This window comes from Protopterus annectens, chromosome 15.part0, assembly GCF_019279795.1.
Source record: "Protopterus annectens isolate FY-2018-M chromosome 15.part0, PAN1.0, whole genome shotgun sequence".
NCBI lineage: Eukaryota > Metazoa > Chordata > Ceratodontiformes > Protopteridae > Protopterus > Protopterus annectens.
This window is the reverse complement of record NC_056749.1, coordinates 667845970-667860976: the sequence shown is the minus strand read 5'-3', so window position 1 is coordinate 667860976 and position 15007 is coordinate 667845970. Positions and strand designations below refer to the sequence as shown.

The 15007-nt window shown below is 43.0% G+C and overlaps 1 protein-coding gene across 1 annotated transcript in view; it reads right to left on the bottom strand.

The window, feature by feature from the left end:
- Positions 1 to 15007, bottom strand: part of SYTL4 (synaptotagmin like 4) — a 975777-nt gene that overhangs the window by 285946 nt on the left and 674824 nt on the right. The gene's annotated exons all lie outside the window — the stretch shown is intronic.

Below are 15007 nucleotides of genomic sequence, written 5' to 3'. Positions count from 1 at the left end.
AGCATAGGGCATAAAGGTGACATCCAGATGTACCATCCTCAGAACTGAAAGCCCTAATACGGATGCTAGTCCAAGAAAAACTAAGAGGTAACCAGTACATCCAGAAGAGAAATGGACCAGGGGGAGGAGGGAGGGAGTGAATACTGCAATAGTAAAGAGAAGGATATCTACCATTATGGTAAGGTTTTACATAACTGTACTATGTCCTTCCATTTCACTGTTGCAGTACTCATAACATTAGGAAGAGAGACAAAGTGCAGGAAGAAACTTGGGAGAAGGAATGAACAGCTGAGCTCTCTAGGAAGCCATGAAGAATGGCCCTAGCAAAACCAGCTCCATCTCTGGAAATTCCATCCAACTTGTAGTGCTTGGTAGAAGTATGCAGAGAAGTCCAGGTAGCTGACTCAAGAATAAAGAGTTAGTATCTAAACCCTTGAAAAAAGCACCAGAAGAAGCCACAGCTCTAGTAGAATGAGCCTTTACAGAAAGAGGAAGGCTCTTACCATGAAAAGAATAACAAAAAGAAATAGCTTTTGAAGTCTAAGAAGAAATAGTCTGCTTGGATACAGCTACTCCTAAGAACCTAGGATGAAAGGAGACAAAGAGCTGATCAGATTTCCCAATAGTCTTAGTCTTATCCAAATAAAATCTGAGTTGACTATGCACATGGAACGCATGCAGCACCCTCTCACTAGCAGATTGTAGTGAAGAAAAAAACAGTTGCTAAATGAATAGACTGATTAAGGGGCAACTCATTCACCACCTTGGGCATAAAATAAAGATTAGTATGTAAGGACACCCTCTCCTTATGAAACATCAAACAAGGAGGACAAGCCATAAGGGCTTGAAGCACACTCATCTGGCAGAAGTAAGGGCCAACAAAAGTGTAGTCTTCAAGAACAATGTTGCAAGGAAGCTGAAACTGCACATTCAAAAGGAGCCAGAGTCAATTTCTCCAAAACAAAATTAAGATCCCAGGGAGGAGAAACTAGGCTTCCTGTGAGGGCTAATATGCAGGATACCTTTAAGGAATTGTTTAGCTTCAAACTTAGAAGCTAAAGGAGGAAATAAAGGCAGACAAACAGAGATAAGTGGCCCTCAACAGAAGAATAAGCCAACCCAGCATTGAGATATTCACAAAGATAAGAGAACAAAAAGAACATGTGGATCCAGGTTACAAATAAAACATAAAACAGAAAATCTCTTCCATTTGGATAAGTAGGATTTCCTAGTATTGGGTTTCCTCACCTCCTGCTAGACCCTATGCACGTCCTCAGGAAAAAGGTGTCTATGAGGAATCAAAATCCTATCACCCACAGTCTGTTGAAAAGTGGACAGGTGGGAACAGATGAGAGATCCCTTGTTTTGTGCGAGTAGGTCCACAGTGTGAAGTAATTTGTGATGATTGCACTTGGCTAAATGCAGAATAAGGAACTAATGCTGTCTCAGCAAAAAGGGACTCACCAACAAGATTTTGGGGGTATCCAGTTGAATTTTGAACAGAACTTTTGGAATGAGGAGTAATGGAGAAAAAGCATAAAGAAACATTGCCTTCTAAGAAAAAGAGAAGGCATTCACCTTCCACACCAGAGGACCTAGGACTCTGGCACAAAATTGAGGAAGCTGTCTGTTCAGAACGGAGGCAAATAGATCTACTTGAGGAGTACCCCACTGGTGGACAATGTCCAGAAATACATTCATGTGAAGCATCCATTTGTGGGACTGAGTTAAGGACCTGCTCAGAGCATCTGTCACATTGTTTTGACCAGAGGGAATGCAAACTGCCTGAAGAGTCACTTGACACTGGACAGCAAGATCCCATACCAGGAGTGCCAACCAGCAAAGAAGATAAGCTCTTGTTCCCCCATGTTGGTTTACACACCACATCACTGTGGCGCTGTCTGTAAACACCTTGAGAGGTCTTGGGAAGAAACGAGGATGAAATGCCTGAAGATCCAGCAGAAGGACTCATCTCTGACACTGCTGTGCTCCTTCTGTTAAAGAGGAGACAAGACCCCCTGCACCTTTAGGGAGCCAAAAGCTGCTCCCCATCCCACATCTGAAGAGTCTGTGAGCAACTCATGAGAGAAAGGAGGGAAGATGAAAAGGGAGCCCTGGATTTTAGGACAACTGCTAGATCCATCACTGGAGTTCCTTCTTGAGACAAAGTAGAAGAGGACTTACAAATTCCAGGGGATGAGCATGTTGAAATCAAACTGACTTCCAAAAACCACAAACTTCCTTATGTGAGGTTTGTAGGAAAACAGAAGTTCAAAAAAATGAAACTCAGAGTTCTCAGAAATTCCCTGGCATTAAATGGAAGCCAGAAGAAGAAGAATTTGAAAGGAGATGAGGGTCAAGGCCTTGGGAGGAGGCAGGGATGCCAGCAAAGACACCGCCTGAATCCTGGAACCCAGAAAAACATGGTCCTGAGGAGTCAGAGAAGACTTTTTCAAGTTTATTATAAACCCCAGACTCTGAAGATGAGAGATGGTAAAATGGAAATTCTGCAACAGGATCTCTGGAGAGGATGCTTGAAACAGGTTATCCAAGTAGGGAAATACTTGGATCCCCTGAAGACTGCAACAAGAAATCATAGGAGCAAGGCATCTGGTGAATACCCATGGAGCAGTAGACAAAACAAAGGGCAAAGCAGACAACTGAAAATGCCAGGAAGCAAGAGAGAAATGCAAACAATTCCAGAAAAAAGGGATGGATCAGAATACAGAGATATGTATCCATAAGATCCAGAGATGCCATATAAGCCTGAGGAAGCAAAAGAGGGAACGAAGTCGGAAGGGACAACATTCAAAAAGGTGGCACCTTCAGAAAAGTATTTAGATGACAGAGGTCTAGAACTGGTATCCAAGTACCCTCTTTTCTGGCTATTAGAAACATCCTGGAGTAAACCCCTCTTCCCCCTTGAGACACAGGCACCTCTTGAATAGTACTCCCAAGTCAAAAGATCCCAAAGCACCTCTGGGAAAAAGGAGAGTTGTGCCCAAGGAGACTGAGGAATACCTATAAAAGGGGGTGAGGGATTTTCATACCATGAAATACCCCTGGTAAATAATAGACAGAACCCAGGAATCCTGATTAATCTGTATCCCAACAGGAAGAGAGAGAGAGGGGTGAAAAGAAAAAGGAAAGTGGCTGGGAAGACTAGGATAGTCAGACAATACCTGGTTTATCTGGAAAGGAATATGAGAGTCCCCGAAGTCTGAGTAGCCTTAGCAGGAGGAGCTCACTTGCCACCCTTTTTGCCCTTAGGAGAAGAGCAAGTTTCCCTGCCAACAAAGGCTAACATATTGGGATAGTGTCTCTGAAATGTAAGAACAGGAGAAACAAACATATCGGCGTTCCTGTAAAGCCTTCCCCTTATCCTGAAGGAAATTAAACAAATCAGCAGCAGCTTCACCAAACAAGTGTTTATTATCAAGAGGGGCATCCATCAGCTTAGCCTTGATATCATCAGGCAAATGTAGAAGCTGAAGCCAAGAATACCTCCTCATCATTGACCAAACAGCAGCAGCGCTAGAAGAAGCATCTGCTGCATCATAACTACACTTGATGGAATGACGAGCCACCTGGCAGGAAGTCCCTAACAGGGAAACAGCACAAGTTTTCCCTCAGAGTTTGGAAGATCAGAAATAACCTGACAAGCCTGAGATAGGACAATCAACACATACCTGGACATATAGGTCTGATAATTAATAGCCCTAAAAGCCAAAGTAGATGAGGTGTAAACCTTAACTAGCATTTCCATGGTTCTGTCGTCTTTATCAAATGGCAGCAACTTGGGTGAAAGAAGCAATCGAGATATATAATCAGAGACTACAGATACCACTGAGGGGTCAGCAGCAGGACGCTTGTATGAAAATTTATTCCACAGGCACCCTATAAAAGCTATCAGGTTTCTTGGAATCAGAGGTACAGAGAATCAGGAGCTTTGGAAAACGCATCCAACAAAGTAACCAAAAACAGGAGGAATAACAGAAGAATTAGGAGATTCCATCTGAAGCAACTCATACACCTCTTCTGGATCTCAGAGACCTCAGCACAATCCCATTTAAAAAACTCCATCATCCTGGAGATTCAAAAATAGTAGCAGGGACTTCTTCTCTAACTAAAATCTGAGGAACAGCCTAGGCCTCTTAGAAATGATCAACCATGGCTCCAACTGAACGTCCAAAATGGAGATCTGCAAAGCCTCCTTGGACATGCTTAAAACCGGATCCCTGCTGGCCCCCAACACTTTCATGTCAGAGGAATCCAACAAAGCTAGGCGAACCTCCACGCACTCTCTAACTTTGGGAGAAACAACCAGCAGAGGCTGAACAGCAGAAGATTCTGGCCTAAGCTTCTTGGTCTTCTTCCCTCACAGCTGTCCCTTGGGGCGGGAAGTTCCCTAAATAGCATCTTTCTCGAGAAGTTTAAGTCACTGATTCCCCAGATACTGTGCCAAAGAAAAAGGTTTACTAAGCAAAATTGTTGGTACAAAAGCCTGACAGATGGAACAGGATGTATGGTCGCGCAAGGCACCAATTCAAAACAAACACTGGTTGTGGCGGTCTTTATGGGGCATCTGTTTTCCACACTGGCATTTATCCTTCCTGGATGACATGAAACCCCCCCAAGCAACAAAAAGGCGAGTAAAAAAGGAACCCCACTGGGGCACTTCTCTGCAACGGCTTGGTAAAACCAGCATTTGAATGTAGCTATTCAGACTGATGATCAAGAGACGGCATTTTGACTGGCTGCAAAGAAGTTCTGAGGATGGTATGTCTGGACTTGACCTTTATTCCCTATGCTACGTGAAGAGCAAAAGTGTTACGTAAGGCATGTCTTAAAGCAAACTAAGGCTTTGGTATACTTGCCAGAAGTCGGGCTGCCCTAGGCAGGGGATCCCTAATATTATGAATACTGCAACAGTGAAATAGAAAGACATCACAGATTAGACTGCATGCCATGTCAGAGCTAGCCACTTGATGGTGTAAAAATCGTCTCTAGGCGATTCGGTCATGTTAACTTTATGTAACATTACACAGTGATGCAGTAGTGGTTAAACTAGAAGAGATGAGACACTATCAGTAATTAAATAACATGGCGGCTAGGCAGGAGGCAACACCAAAGACGCAAACAGATGGAGTGGTAACTCAGTCAGGTGGTAGAAGAAAGGCAGGTAGTATCATATACAAAATGTAGTGAGAAAGAGTGGCAACATAGGGAGTCAGAGATAAGAAGACAGGAGGCAGGCAAACCATGGCTAAGAGGAACATAGGGGAGGCTGGTGGGGGACAGTCAATCCAAAGAGGCAATCTTTCAGGTATAACAGAAGGAAAAGTTGTGTAAAACCAGACACAGTCTCAAACCTAACCTTCACCAGAACAAGCCTATCAGTGACTTTGTTGGCTGTTAAAATTGACAGCAGCCAGTTCATTAGGTTTCACATAAAAATTAATGATCTGGTGGTAGTGACCACAGAAAGGGGCTCTGGAAGCAAAGGGCACACAACAGAAGACAGCAGAGGTTATGAAAAACTCTGGGAAGATGAGGAATCGTACAGTGGGGATCAAATCTATCCAATAGAAATATACTACTAAAGCAATGGCTGAAAATGCACATGACAACCATGTTTCCGGACTGAAAAGCATGGTTCAGAAAGGCAGACGTCATTAAGCTGAGGCAGTAAGAAAAGACTGCCAGAAGAAAAGAATAAAAGACAAGACGAGAGCAGAAAGGGTCAAACGTAAGAAAATGACAAGCAAGAGGTGAGGGGAAAGATCAGCAGTTTGTAATAATACTCAAACAGGAGGTGACTGCAGGAAAGACAGAGAGAGAGAGATAAGATAAACAAGGAATGACAAAGATGCACAAGAAATGGCACAAAGCATTAAGACTCAGATATACATACAGTGAAACCGAGATTAATGACACGTAGAAAGGTAAGAAAAGGAGAAGGAGGGGAACACAGTCCAAGTTGTGCCAATCCATATTAGAAAGTTACTAAAAGACATGGATCATACAGGGGCACTAACAGCTGACAAAGCACTATGGCTAGAACTTAGGAAATGTGGGACAGAGACAGGAAAGGATGGGACACATGGCACAATCAGAGTAAAGAGTGTTTATTCAGGAAAGAAAGAAGAAAGGATGGACACTGCAAGACATGACAATATATCTAAGGGATGGGTTAGAGGGAAATGTGTGTAGATGTGGAGACAAGGAAAGGAGAGAGCTGACAGAACAAAAAACACACTAGAAAGTAGGAAGACAGGGGTAAAGAACTAAACCAAACCCACCTAGCAACAAAGTTTGTTGAATGAAAAGGGGAAAGTTGTTTTACCAAAACCTTCTAACACTAATCCAGATGTGCACTGGATGATAAACCAAAACATGCTGAGGTAATCAAGGGATAGATGGGGAGGAGGGTGGTCATGGACGGGTGACCCCATCCTGCCAGAAGCAGACCTACATTACCCCATCTCCCAGAATGGGCAGAACGAACAGAATGATGAAATAAAACTTGGACAGGTTACTGTAAAAGTTACAAAATGATTCCAAGAAAGGACAGAAAGTACAGTTTTGTACCTACCATAAATGTAGATGTCCGATAGGTATGCATCTGCAGTCATCACATATGGGTTGTCCTGCCTCAGGCAGCCCTTCGGTCGGCTGGATTCCAAAGTCTGGGTCCGGCGTCGGCCGATGTCGCACTTTCCCCGATGTCAGAGCGCCTGGGGTACAAAAGCATCAGCCGACGCCATCTTCCTCAGTTTTTCTTGCCCCAGATGCCAGGTGCCCTCTAAGGAAGGCTAAATTCGGAGAGATGCATTTAAAAATCCAAACATGCACAATAATATAAAAACAAATACACCATAATAGATCACCCCAGCTAGCTAGAAGAGGGGTAAGTACCCAAGAAATACCACAGAGGGGAAGGAGGGAGGGTAAACCTGACTGCAGATGCATACCTATCGGACATCTACATTTATGGTAGGTACAAAACTATACTATGTCCTTCAAGGATGCATCTGCAGTCATCACATATGGGTAGAATACCATAGCCAATCTGGGGGTGGAGGAACTATGTAAAGGATGGGGTAGCTAAAATGCCCTGCAGAACTGCCGTAGCAAAGCCTGCTCTGGATCTGGAATATAAAGGTAAATTGTAATGCTTGGCAAATGTATGCACGGAGCTCCATGTAGCAGCTTCTAAAATGTCCTTGGTAGCCACCCCTCTTAAGAAGGCTGTGGAGGTGGCTGTGGCTCTCGTGGAATGAGGTCTAATGTTAGCTGGCACAGTTTTTCCATGAAGGGAGTAACAAAAACGAATGCAATTCCCTATCCATTTTGAAATTGTCTGTTTGGAAATTGCTTTTCCTTGTGTACCAGCAGCATATGCTACCAACAGCTAGTCAGTTTTTCTGTAACCTTTAGTTCTGTCCAAGTAGTAGCGCAACTGTCTGTGTATGTCCAGGGTGTGCAGAAGTTTCTCCCCCTTGTTTTGTGGATTTGGAAAGAAGGTAGGCAAGTGAATAGCTTGATTTAATGAAACCCTGGATACCACCTTTGGCATAAATGTAGGATTGGTTCTCAATGAAACTCTGTCCTGATGAAAAATAAGAAATGGCTGTACTGCCATAAGGGCCTGTAACTCAGATACTCTTCTTGCTGAGGTTATGGCCAGAAGGAAAGCAGTCTTCCAAGACAGGAACTGTAGTTCTGCAGATGCTGCTGGTTCAAAGGGAGGCAGTGTTAGTTTTTCCAACACGAAGTTAAGGTCCCAAGTAGGTAGAGGTGGTTTCCTTGGAGGATTGATGTTTTGATTCCTCTTAGAAACTGTCTTAGGAGAGGATGAGAGAAGACAAGTGGATCAGTATTGTACTCTGCTGAAATTGCTGAAGCATGAATTTTAATGGAAGAGTAAGACAGACCATTGTGGAACATTTCTGCCAAGTATTCCAGGACATGTGCCATGTTCATCACTGTCGCATCTAGGCCCTTTGTGGTGTTCCAAATGTGAAATCTTTTCCATTTTGCTGAATATGCCTTTCTTGTGGAAGGCGAGCTTCCATAATAATATCTTTCACTCTCGGGGATAGCTTGTCCTGAGGAGGAGTCAAGGTATTTTTCAGGCTGTTAGTTGCAAGGTTTTCAGGTTGGAATGCAGAGTTTTGTAATTGTGCTGTGTCAGTAGAAGTGGCCATAGAGGAAGAGGCCATGGTTTCGTGCGTGACATGCTCTTTAACAGTGGGTACCAGTGCTGTCTTGGCCAGTCCGGAGCTATCAGAATCACTTTTGGCTGCTCTGTCCTGATCTTCAGTAAAACCTTGGTCATTAATGGGAGAGGTGGAAATGCATACACTGTTAGAGTTCTCCAGCTGAAAGAGAGGGCGTCCACTTTCCATGCTTGTGGGTGGTATGTCCTTGAGCAGAATTTCTTCAGTTGATGATTGTGGGGTGAGGCAAAAAGATCTAAGTCCAGCCTCCCCCATGATTGTGTTATCTGTAGAAAGATGTCTGGGTGCAGCATCCATTCATGTGCATCCATGATATTTCTGCTTAAGCTGTCCGCCAGTATATTGTCTTTCCCTGGCACAAACTGGGATTGTAGCTGTATATTGAGTTTCAAGGAAAGCTCCCATAGATTCATTGCCAGCCTGCAAAGAGGATAGGAATGGGTGCCTCCTTGCTTGTTTATGTACCACATAACCGTGGTGTTGTCTGTCCTTATTAGCAGATGGCCATGATGCAGAAAGGGTTTGAAGGCTTCGACTGCATGTATCACTGCCAGCATTTCCTTTTGGTTTATGTGCATGCGTAGCTCTTTTTGTGACCATAGACCTTGAATGCATCTGCCCTCCATGTGTGCTCCCCATCCGTGGTCTGAAGCGTCTGTTGTAATGGTTTGGCTGGCTATTCGTTTGCTGAAAGGCAGACCCCTGTTTGACTGGCTTGCTTGAGCCCACCACAGAAATTCCTTTTGAAGGCATGGAATGAGTGGTATCAAAGTTTCCAGGCTGTGACTGTGCCGAGTCCATAAACTCCTTAGGTACCATTGTAGTTTCCTCATATGTAGTCTTGCTTGCGGAATCAGAAGGATGCAAGAAGCCATGTAACCCAGGGCCTGCAGGATTTTCCTTGCAGTCAGCTGGGTTTGTCTTGTCAGATTTTTGAAGTAATCTGGTAGTTGACTTTGTTTTTCTTCTGTGAGGAAGGGCATTTGGGTGGTTGTATCTAGATCTGCACCCAGAAAGGTTATTCTTTGGGATGGAACAAGTCTTGATTTGTGAAAGTTGACTGTATATCCCAAGGCCTGAAGTAGGTGGATGGCATAATTCAAGTGTTTTACCAAAGTTTGTTGGCTGTCCGCTTGTATAAGGCAGTCGTCCAGATATGGGTATATTTGAATCCCCTGAAGTCTGCAGTGTGCAATTACTGATGCCAGGCATTTCGTGAATACTCTGGGCGCAGTAGATAAGCCAAAGGGCAATGCTGAGAATTGATAATGCTCTGACCCTGCAAGAAATCTGAGGTGTCTTCTGCAACTTTGTCTGATACATGCAGGTATGCCTCCTTGAGGTCTAGAGTTACCAGCCAAGACCCCTTGCCCAGCATGGGAAGGAGCTGCTGTAGAGTCAGCATTTTGAACTTTGGCACAATGAGATAAGTATTCAGTGCGGACAAGTCGAGAATAGGCCTCCATTGTTTTTATTTTCTTGGAACAAGGAATAGTCTGGAATAAAATCCTTGGCCTTGTTCTGAGAGAGGAACCTTTTCTATAGCTTTCATTTGCATTAAGCTGGAAATTTGTTTCAAAGCCTCTACCCTTTGATTCGGTGGCAGGTCTGGCATGCCCTTTCTTTTTGGTAATGTGTGGAAATGAAACCTGCATCCTTTGTCTATTATTTGTAGTGTCCATTTGTCCCTTGTAATACTGTGCCAATTTTCTGAGAATAAAGAAAGCTTTCCGCCCAAAGGTGCTTCCAATTGAGCCCTGGTTGGCGGTGTCAAAGTAAAGTCATTGAGCCTGTCCTTGTGCAGCAGTTGAAGGTCCTGCATTACCTCTCTGGTTGGGAGGCTGCCATTGATGTCCTCTGTAGGAGCCTCTAGCTTGCCCTCTACCTCTGGCACACCTGTTCTTGCCTCTCTGAAACCTCTCTGTGTCTGGAAAGGACCAATTCTTGGAAGGCCAATTCCTGCTGAATCTTGGTGGTTGTACTTGGAGAAAATCTTTGACTGTTTGTACGGATTTTGCCTTTTCTTCAAATTTCTTTAGGACCTCCTGAGCCGTGGAGCCAAATAACTTTTGCTTTTCCAGAGGAGCATCCAGCAGCTTTGCTTTAACATGGTCTGGCAGAGATTGTTCCTTCAGCCAAGCATGCCCACGTATGACTGCGCCAGTCATAGCTGACCTACATGAAGCTTCCAATGCATCATAACCACATTGCAAGAAATGGTTGCTAAGCTGTTGTGAGTTATGTACCAGATCCTGAAGTGACTTGCGGTCTAGGGGGTCAGGTGAAGACAGTTTTTTATGCAATTCATCTAACAAATACTCTTAGTACTGTATCATATGAAATTGACAATTTAATGCCCTCATAGAAAGAGTAGCAGAAGTATACACTTTTTTACCCCATCTCTCTAAAGCTCTGGACTCCCTTTCAGAGGGGAGAGGATTTTTAGCAGTGGCAGCTGCAACCCCTTTAGGGCCCTGGGAAATAGTTTCTGGATCAGCAGAGTGGACCTTGTAAAGGTAAAGATGCGAGTCCGGGACCCTGTAGTACCTATCGGGTTTGGCAGGAGCCGGAGGGAGAGAATCAAGGGTTGTGCTAGAGTCGGAGTACACATCATCAATGACATTCAAAACAGGAGGAATAGCTAAAGGTCTATGCTGAGGCAAATGTAAAAAGGTCCTTAATCTTTTTCTGGAATCAGAGAATTCCTGGCCCTGCCATTGGAAATGCTCTCTCATGGTGTGTAGTGTCTCCCCAAAGGAAAACTCTTCAGGAGGGGAGGCCGAGGGAATAGATTCCTCTGCATCAGAATCCTCGTAGGCCGAAAAAGCCTCCTCCTGGTGGTCCGAGAGAGTAGAGCCATCAGAGGCCTCATCTGAGGAGTGGGGATCAGAGGGCTCAACCCTGGGCCTTTTGTCTGGAGGAGGTTGAGAGCCCCTAATTAAGGAGATAAGATCCTCTGCTAAGCTTAGAATCTGTGAACCAGTAGAGGGTCCCTGAGGGATAACCTTGGGAGGCAAAGCTTTTGAGAGTTTAGCAGCTTTAGCCCTGGAGAATGCCTTAGTGGACATGGATGCAGGAGGCCTGGCTGCACCACGTGCTGGTGTAGATTTGTCTAAAGGAATGGTGTCGGAAGGTTCCAGGACACCAGCTTCTGTTGAAAATTCAATAACAGACTCAGCCGGGGCCTCTAGGACCAAGGTAGTCGGTTGAGCGGTTTCGGTAATTGGAAGTACCAAGGACTCTGTTTCAGCCGAGACCGAGACACTCGCGGTAGGCCTGGCCGTGGTTTCAGCCGAAACCGCGGCCCACGTGTGTCGGTCCTTGTCCTTCCGTTTCTTAACTAAATGAGAAGTCGGAGTCTCCGACGGCATCTTATACGAAAAACTAGCCCCAAAAAATTCCTCTGCAAACTCCGCCCGACGTCTAAGAGTGTGTCGGTTGAAGGAAGCACAGGCTGAACAGGCCGAGACGTCGTGGTCTGGGCCTAGGCAGGGGAGGCAGTAAGAGTGGAAATCCTTATGAGGTATTTGTTTCCCACAAGTTAAACAATTATTAACTTTATCTGACATCGGCGGAGGCAAGAAAGAGTCCCCAACGGGGTACTTAGCTTTTTGAAGTCTTCGGTAGCTGAATTACAGGAGCTGGCCGACCGGCACTTGCGAACTGCTTCTGCTTCGGGCACCACGCGGCAAGAAAGACTGGGGAGGATGGCGTCGGCTGATGCTTTTGTACCCCAGGCGCTCTGACGTCGGGGAAAGTGCGACATCGGCCGACGCCGGACCCAGACTTTGGAATCCGGCCAACCGAAGGGCTGCCAGAGGCAGGACAACCCATATGTGATGACTGCAGATGCATCCTTGAAGGACATCTTCATGCTTATTCCCTGGAAAGAACATAAACTTCAGACATTGTGTATAACACTTTTTGCCATCAGATTCTAATATAATGCTATTTTCTTTGCAACACTGACTAGCTTTTACTTTTATTACTATTTCCACTGAAGTCCAACTGCATCTTTCTAGGAGGCCACTGCTTTAAGGATTATTTGATGCCATGGTCATAGTTTTAATAATGAAATTTTCTGCCATATCACTAATTAAGATTATTATTGAATTCACCGCCAATGTCACTGACTAGATTTTGAGAGGGACCAAGCTTGCTTCGCTAACAATAAATATATACATATATATATATATATATATATATATATATATATATATATATATATATATATATATATATGGGTCACTGTTGTATTATCGAAAACACAATCCATCGAATTGTGTTTCCGATAATACACTTTAGCGAAAGCGCATATTATCAAAAGTGCATATTGTTGCCTATGCACTTACGCTGAAGAAATCAAAATAATAAATGTAAAAAAAAAATACCTTTAAACAGTGTTATGCAGGGGGGGCAAGCCCCCCTACACCCCCCCACACCCCCCTACATTATTCTCAGTCCGAGATCACACTACAGTGAGGAAAAGGGAATATTCCCTTATCCCCATGCAGCACGATGTCAACGATAGCTTTTTTAGTTGTAAATCAACACTATACGTTGATTTACAACTAACGGTGCATGCAAACTGCATGCCTTCTTTAATTTCCCACTCCCCATTTAGCGAAATCTACCAAAACACGGTTTTGATAAACCGTGTTTCGACATTCTAGCTTTTGGCACCGAGACATGTAAACACATCAATGAGATAAAGGTACCAAGTACTAGCTTTAAATTCAAGCAAGTCTACAGCGGTTTCACAGAACTTAGAGGTCACACTCATGTTAACAATGGACCTAAGCTTATGCACTTGAACATTTTGTTAAAGAAGTTGTGATCATTGGCAATGACCTCAAAAAATGTTGCCTGTCTTTATTTTAGTATAAAGCACTACAGTAAAAACAACTTTAAAATAATGATTTGTTTAGGATCATGGCCTTCAGAATTACACAACTCAATTTGAACAAAACTACTTATAAGGTAAAGTAAGACAGTAAATTATACATGTGGCAGCAGGACAACCTTAACTCAGAGTCAAACCTTCTACAGGATACTTACCCATGCCTGACAGAACTTAAAGCTAATGGCATACAGACAGAAAGAAGAGCTCATCCTATAAAACAAATGAGCTGGCTCGACCAGTATTTCTGAGACAGTAGGAAAAACACTGAACAGAAAGCACTTTTAAGGATGGGTGACAGATCACTCCCTGAATGCTTTGCCTCCTTTCAAAACACCATTCTGTTTATGTTGTTAAGGTTCAAGGAATGAAAGTACAGTACTGTTGCATGTAAAATGAGTCATTATGAACGGCACCGAAAAATTGCACTTGCAATTCTTCTGCAATTTCTGCAATGTTCATCTTTCTGTCCACATAAAAAAATAATAGATTATAACTAAAATGATAAAAACATTTACATATTCAACTAAATCTAACAAAGGATAGAAACAGTTTACAAAATACGTCAGTTTTATAAAGAAAGCTAGAGTAAGTAATTTTCCAGGCGATTTATTCAATGCCTGGTTTAATCAGTCAAGTTATGAATTAGAAGTTGATCACATGAATCCTGAGTGAAGTGAGAAAAGGTGAAATTGTCCCATTTTTTTCAATGAGGCAGTGACTACAAAGTTTTGGCAGTATTCCCCTAATAAAGGTCCATCCTAAATGTTAATGTAGGCAGATTACTTGTTTGAAATGTTAAATATGTTCAAGGGAGTTGAACGCAGTGATGTCATGCAAGTTTAAGTAACCTAAATGGATGCTTATGAAATGCAAAGGGGTACAAAACATCTTTATTGGGGATCATTTTATGAAGGTTGTTCCCTTACCACAAATTTTTGACAATTTATGTTTTTACATTTAATGGGTCTTGAAATTAAAATGCATTACTAAATGCATTGTGGAGAGTGCAGAAGCTGACTAATTGATTTAGATTCATGTTCAGCATAACAGGAACAGGTGCTCAGGTTTCCACTATAATACGTTCAATGTGGAGTATCTAAATGAATGCCTAATAGGTAGGTGTTGCACTGCTTGCGATGCTAAGGCACTGAAGATGTCCTGCACCAAGCTCAGTCTGAGCTGTACTTAGGGAAAAATGAAAATGAAAAAACACACCTACACATGGTACTGTATCTAATAATACAGGCCACCACATATAATGTAACAAAATATTAGAGGGTAATGGCCTGGATACTAAAGCTTGCAATTTTCCCACAATTTCTGCAAAATGCTTCCATATTTTTGATAAAATCTTGGAAGATCTTCTCATGGCTGTGATCATTACTTTCACATTCTTCCCTCCTCATCAATTAAATGAATTTAATCATCACAATTACACATAAGCAGAAGCTGTACATTTAATGTCGAATGGCATATGTTACTGTAAATCTAGTGGAACCTGTAAAAATCACATTCAGAATTTTGGATCAATAACTAAAACTATATGACCACCTTATTGAAATGGAAGTACATATTTGTGTAAGATAATAAAGAAATTGTCTATTACCCTCTTCTGTTTTCTGAGGTCTCCCCACTCTTTCATACCTTCCACAAGAAGTGCAGCCTTGTTGGGGAGTACAAGCTAGGTGAAGGTAACTAAATCCTGGTCTCATCTCAGTTGACTACCTTCTCTACATCACATATCTAGGACTTTCAAAAGGCTTCAAAAATATGTGAGGAAGTTATTTAAACTGGACACAGTGAATTAAACATACATTATTACTCACAAACATTGCTAAATGCAGCACACCAATTTGTATCC